Source organism: Odontomachus brunneus, unplaced genomic scaffold (assembly GCF_010583005.1).
Source record: "Odontomachus brunneus isolate Ranch 3 - 2012 unplaced genomic scaffold, Obru_v1 Obru_scaffold_088, whole genome shotgun sequence".
Lineage (NCBI taxonomy): Eukaryota > Metazoa > Arthropoda > Insecta > Hymenoptera > Formicidae > Odontomachus > Odontomachus brunneus.
Genome location: NW_022639538.1, coordinates 189,300 through 196,550, shown reverse-complemented (window position 1 = coordinate 196,550; position 7,251 = coordinate 189,300). Strand labels below are relative to the sequence as shown.

The following is a 7,251-nucleotide window of genomic DNA, read 5'->3' as shown; positions in this document are numbered from 1 at the left end:
TTGCCATGGCGAAAATCCACGAATTACGGTTTGAACTGCTTGACCATCCACCTTACTCACCAGATCTAGCCCCAAGCGACTTCTTTTTGTTCCCTCATCTAAAAATTGCGCTCGGAGGACAGAGATTTTCGTCAAATGAAGAGGCAATCACCTTCGTGAACAATTATTTTGCAGAGAAAAACGCCGAGTACTATTTCGACGGGTTACAGAGATGGGAGCATCGCTGGGAGAAGTGTGTAGATTTACAAGGAGACTATGTTGAAAAATAAAAAACAATTTTCAGAAAAAATGACTTGTATCTTTGTTAGGTCGGAAACTTTTCAGACCACCCTCGTATGAACGATGCCGCGGCCGAAAAGAATGCGCTCTATGAGATACTTCTTTCTTCATATCTCTTTTCCTAACAAGCTGTCGCAACCGCCCGAATATCTCTCTCTCTCTTTCTCTCTGATTGTCATCGCATTTCAGATTCCCGTTCAATAAATCTGACGATCGCTCGATTCTATTGCTACTCGAGCGAGTCGATGTTTTTAGCAAATATAAGGGATGTCGGCGTGACATATCGTGACAAGCACCGGCCGCGAGGAGAAACGAGAAGATTACTTACAAATGACGTCTTCACGATATGTGCCGGCGATCGCACATCGCTATTCTCGACACTCCCGAGACTTATTAATGTGCGAGACTTTCGACGGATAAAAGACGCGAGAAACGCGGAGCGATATGGATCGATGTGTGCCCATGGCTGCTGCTTGGCGCGAAAAGATCGAGCATTTCGCGCGATTCATTACCAACGCCCAGATTGAATAACCACGATGACAACCTCGTAGTACGAAACGAATGCGATTGGTTAAGGCGTCCGCCGTAGACCGCGTCGTTGTAGACGCGCGACCTCGTTCGCATCACTAGCGCGTTCACATTCATGCACTTTTGGCACTTTCGGCGCGCTAATGAACTTTTAGTGTACGTGATTGACAGCGTGCGCGTCTGCGATCTTTTCATGCTACTCGGGACATCTATTTGTCATCATTTTCAATAATTGTCAAATAATTTTCGGATTTTTTTATTCTCCTTCCCCCGCTTCACACATTTATGAAGTGTCCCGAATTTAGAGCTGGGAAATCTGGTCACTTTAATAATAAACACCAGAAAAGTCTAGTCTATCATCTCGGATACGACGCGTTTTTCGAGAATCGACGAGAGCGGATTTATCGCGATGATTCGTCCTCAACGCAGTTGAACAAAATAGATACAACGAATGTATGCACTGAGAGAAAGGAAATGGTTGATCTAATTAAAATTTTAATGATCTTTGGCCTCAACTACACTTCTCGATGGTTTTAACGTGAAAATGATAGCAATAACACGCATATAAAGTTATATCAGCAACACTGTAGTAGAATTAGAAAAAAAATGCTTTTCATAATTTATAGTAATTATTTCTCTATGTGATTATATAATTAAAAATACTGAACATTTTTTCTCACAATGTAGAAAATTTCAACCTTAAAATGTGTATAAATTATTTAATTAAAAAAAAATAATATTCTGCGGTTTTAATATTTCTCGTTAAGATTTCTGCGAAAATATGAAAGCACGTCAAGGTGGAATAATAACTGCAACTTGTGACGAGATCACAAGAGAGAGAGAGAGAGAGAGAGAGAGAGAGAGAGAGAGAGAGAAAGTGGAGCATAAAATAAAAAATAAAACCATATCTGCTGACAATGTATAATAAATTGATTCGTCCCAAAGTTTCCACCTGATTGTTTGCCATGTTTGCCGAGCGATACTCAAAGGGTATTCGCGCGCGCCACGAAACGATGAAATAACGGCGACAAATGAGATTCGCAACGCTCGTGCAATCGAGCGAGGGAAAACATGCTTTTTACAGATTACTCTCACATTCCGCAATCTACAGTATCAATAATATTGATCTCGTTACCGTTACCGATAGAAGGGACGAAGGGAAGGAAGTCCAGACGATGTCTGCCGCGACTGAGAGACAGAGGTTAGAGTTAGGTTAGGGTTAGGTAGAGCGTGCATCGTGTAGTTGCGTCGAGTCGTTCGATATGAGTTCGTCGCGATGTTTTCTCGGCTGCGGCCACACAGTGAGTCTTCGGAGTCATCGATAAGGTATACAAAGCGCTGAGGAGAGGAGATCGCTTTTTGTCGCGCGTCTCTGCGTCCTTCCATTCGAGTCCTTCGCGGTATCGCCAAGCGCCGCTCCGCTGTGTACACAACTCCCGCTGACGAGCCGGGATGGAGTGAGACGGGCGAGCCTCGGGTGGGTCGCGGTACCCTGACCGGCGACAACGCGGAAGTAAACAAACGCCGCATTCCATCGCGTAACGCACCGAGCCCGCACCTGTCCCCGCGTCGCGTCAATTGAGCGAGGTCGTTCACTCGACGTCGTTCGCGTGCCGCGCGGCAGATGGCGCCACCGCGCGCCGCGCCGTAGCGATCGAAGGAGTGACGCTCGATACGCTTGTCGATATCCCTGCTTCCAATGGCCGCGGCGGCTTTCTCCACGGGCAACCGAAACTCTTGCGCTTTCTCGCGGACGTCGACTTTTCTCGGAGGGAGGACTCGTTTTACGACACGCGATTATCGTGACAGGTAATGTTGCTTGTCTTTTAAACAAGAGATTAGCCGTGATGGGAAGCTCAGTTCGGGATAACGTATCCGTGACACTTGGTTCGATATCCCGTGAGGCGCAAGTTTCTGTTTCTACGGATTTTAGATATAAGAAACGGAATTAACGACTAGAGCTTCTCCTAATCTGAACAAATGTGTTTGATTTTCTCAATAAAATTGTACAAGACTTGCACGAAGACAGTATTCAGAATACGGATTTTGTACGCTGAGAGAAAAAATATTTAAAGAATAAAAAATATTTACTCGATGACATACTTATACTGATATACATATTCTTACATTGACAAAAGAATCCTTTTTGTATAAAAAAATATACATTCTCTAATAACCGTACCTTTTCATGCAAGCAACTATCTATTTAAATTTCAATAAATATATCATTATACAGGGTGTCCCGCGTAAGACGGACCAAAAGAAAAATATAAGTAGAACACATTAAAGTGAATAAAAATTATATAGGCCATTTTTCAAACAACCACGTAAAATTTCGAGATATTAATTAAAATAGTTGAGCATATCAGAGCGCGGCGACACGGCAGGCGGGACATACGGCTCGCCGCGGCCGGTGAAGAAAATGGATGATTGCTCGCGGGTCTATCTTATAGGCCAGAGAAGTGGGCCGTTTGGCATACTGAAATGAGTAGCTCCGTATGTGCGTCCGTGTACGTGTGCGTTCTTCCATTTTCTTCGCCGACCGCTGCAAGCCGTATGTCTCGCCTGTCGCATCGCGCGTTCTAATTTGTCCAACTATTTTAATTAATATCTCGAAATTTTACGTAGTTGTTTGAAAAATGAACTATACAATTTTTTGTCACTTTTATGTGTTCTACTTATATTTTTCTTTTGGTCCGTCTTACGCGAGACACCCTGTATAGTAGCTACCAAATCAATAGTTTTCATCTTTTTTTCTTCTCAATGTATGTATTGAATCTGGCGTGTCGCAATTATATCACTCGACCATTATCACAGTTCAGTGAACAAAATTTTCGAAATAAGGAGAGAGAGAGAAAGAGAGAGAGAATGTACACCGCGAAGCGTTTAATTAGTCAAGGCTTTGAATAAATTAAGACTCTTTGTTCCACATGAACAGGACGATCTTAGAGCTTTCTACGGTTTCCGTTTTCCGTGTGTGGCAACGTGTGCGATCCGAGTATCGATTCGATGATCAATATGAGCCTTTATTTAATCGAGACCTGCTTTTCGTTGCCACGGAGCGAGAATTGAATTGCTCGGACGATTTCTCGTATTATTGTGTGCAGAGCACAGCCAGCTTTTCCTTCCGCGGGTCGGCCGGATGATTTGCGACAGTAATGAACATTTCAATCGGTGTATTCGAGCCCGCGGCGCGATTTTGGCGACGCGCCAGCACCATTAAGCCCGTCTTACGGTATTTTCGTGCGACCGCGTGACTCGCGTTTACCTTTGTTTCGCGGCGCGATAACAATGGAAGATGGAAAATAACGGCGGAAATCGAGAGAGGGAAAGAGAAAGAGAGAGCCAGAGATAGAGAGATAGAGAGAGAGGGACGGAGGCGCAACTGTGACCGAAAGACCTCTTTCTCGAACGGAATCTCAAGATCCGATTAAGTGTCCCTCGTCTCGAGTCGGATAAAGAGCGTCGGAGACTTGTTTGCCGCGAACGATGACGAGCCCGAAATGAGCGGATCTTGACGCTTAACGAGTACGAGATAGAAGACGGAGAGAAAATTGCGAGCGCGAGGAAAGGGTGGATCCGGGGAAAAGAGTGCGTCGCGTCCCTAGAGAGTGAGAAAGAGAGAGAGAGTGAGAGAGAGAGAGACTCTGAAACGATTTAGCTGAATTTGATTTTCGCCTAGCGATAGCCAAGTTTGAGAAGTGACGCGTTCGTGAAGTAATGTGTAACATAATTACCATTACTGTTAAGCTACGTTTTCCTCAGTGACATCTCAGTAACGGCATTATTTCTTTTTTTCGTTGATACGATAACGGTAACAGATGCAGTAGTAATTTATATCGTCACTTTATTCGTGGCAGCGAATCGTAAAAAAAGGTCTTTAAAACTTGGTGAAAAAAATATTAAAAATATCGTTACTTTTTGTGTTGCGATAACGGTAACGAGTTATTTTTCAGAATGGGTGACAGTAACGGTAACGGGATTTTTTTTAATCAAGAGACAACGATCGACGAGTCACTCGTAGAAAGTAAAACAAATTCGGTAATACAAAAAAGTTCGAAGTATATATACAGAAAAATATTATTCTGCTGCTAAGAGAAGCGATTACTCAGTTTGCTTTCCTTTTTTTAAACGATTATCTTCACGAGAGAATATGTTCTCTATACTCTTTTAAAGTGAATCAGTGAATAGTCACTGATATCAGTTATAAATATAGCACTGAGCAGTTTCAGTGCTGTACTTATAGCTGCAAATTAGTGTATATTTATTGTTTTCAATGATGTTTCGCTGATTCACTTTAAGAGAGTAATAGTTTGAAAATATATTAATCACGAATTTTAGAAAAGCTCATTGTCACGTTCTCAAAAGAAACATATTCTCTTTAACAATAAAAATAAATTCTCTTTAACACGAAGAAAAAAAGTCTGATGTATCAACATGAAGTTTGCTTGTAGTGAACAAATCCACGTGTTCTGATTGAAGAAAACGTTGGTTCTTGGAACCAAATTTGAGACGTAAGAAATCCCAAAGATTTCCTTTAATCAAAACACATTGGTTTATTCATTAAAAGCAAACTGCACGTTTACACTGTCAAAGATTTTTCTCCACGAAGAACATTACAAAATCATATTGAAGAAAGAGTCAACTCGACCCATGTAGCAAACGAATCGACTTTTGTTTCAATTCAACATTCTCGATTGAAACGCTAGACCTACTAGAATTCAGAATATATTTGGAGCGAATTTCGCGCTTATGATGAGCCTGTGATGGACATAAAACTTGGCGAACAAATAAAATTATAAAACACTTGAAGCAAGTGACGTTTACTGGAGCGTAGTGTGTATTTTGCTCCGTTAGTGCGCGGTGACGTTATTTCTCATCGAATTGCCCGCTAAGATACGTTCTCGTTGAGTCACCCTGTAGGGACACACAGCGTGCTGTTCGGTGCCGTCGTGCTTACTTGGTCATTGTCTTCCGCGGGTGTATAGTGGTAGTTTAGCGGCAAGATTTATGGTAAGAGGGGCGCGCCGCGAACGGGCGGGCGAGCGAGCGAGCGAGCGCGAGCGATTGATCGCGGGAGTGCGCCAGGTGCAGAATTACGCGGCACCCATTGCTGACTTCCTAATGAATGGCTGGCGATTAATACGGATTAGCGAAGGCGCGCGTATATCGGCCTGGGCGCTGGGGCGCGCGCACTTAGCCGCGATTTATGCGCGACTTTGTCAACGTATTCTTCGACGCGCGATAAAAGATGCAAGGCGGAGCGCGAGAAGGAAGGAAGGGACAGGGGAAGGGATGGGGTTGAGAAAGAACTCGATAGTTCTCCGAAAAGTTAGCTCGATCTCGCGCTCCAGTCGATCCTGAGAAATATTGGCCGGCTCTCTCCTGCGTGATCGTCGTGATTCTGCACTGAGAAAAGTCTCTGGTATTGCGACCACGCGCAGAGAAAATTATGGTTCTCTTTTTCACACAAATATTCTTGTCAATGTTTTTGTTTTTCTAGTATAATGTGCGGACAGAGACTGTCAATAAATTATTTTACCAAGAAACACATAAAATTTCATTGTAAACAAGAATTTTTTTAATTATAACATACTTTAATTTCTGAAATATGAATATATTGAGAGAAAAAAATTGTTGATCTAATTGAAATTATAGTTACTTTCGACTCCAACCATATTTTTTGATTCTTGTAACATGAAAATAGTAATATACATATAAGATACATAATAAAGTACATAATATACATACAAGGTAATATACATATATATTGACGTTATAGTAAAATTTAACAAAAAAATAGTTTTCTGAACCACAGTAATTATTTCTCCATGTGATTATAATTACAACTAGCAAACATTTTTTTCCCAGTATAACATATGAGATGAGAGAACGGTCAATCACTGCAGAATGTCGACGTATTGCTCGGCTGCAGCATTCTAAATAAGTTTTACGATAAAATTTAGGAAAAAGGAAAATCAGGTGTAAAGGACCAAGTCTTAGGGTTACGTAAATTTTGTTGCGCAGACTGTAGTCGCGCGTTGAATAAACATCGAGTCCGAGCGACGATCTATAGGCGCAGAAATTTAACTTGCAAAATTTAATCTGCAGTAAAAGATTAACGAAACTGAAATAATTAAAACAGTAGTTGGTTCGTCACATTCAACCCTGGAATTGAATTCACTTAACTCGATCGTTTCGACGGTTATTTTTTTTCCCAAAGCACATTTCCATGATAAAATAATTATAGTCGGGCAAACCATTTTCGTGCTGCTCCGCGGCGTCAATGATAACACTCTTATGTGCGTGTTGCGCTACTATTTGCTCGGAAGAGCAGTAAAAAGATCTGATCGGACACGAAGGTGACTGTGATTTTGATGAGAGATCTACCACTGTTTCCTCTGAGTGCATCGGCGATGTAGACTTCGACACGGAGCGTCCCCT

At 42.0% G+C, this 7,251-nt stretch overlaps 1 protein-coding gene across 5 annotated transcripts in view; it reads right to left on the bottom strand.

The window, feature by feature from the left end:
- The window catches only part of LOC116848068 (neurexin-1), a 399,669-nt gene that overhangs the window by 218,536 nt on the left and 173,882 nt on the right, over positions 1-7,251 (bottom strand). The gene's annotated exons all lie outside the window — the stretch shown is intronic.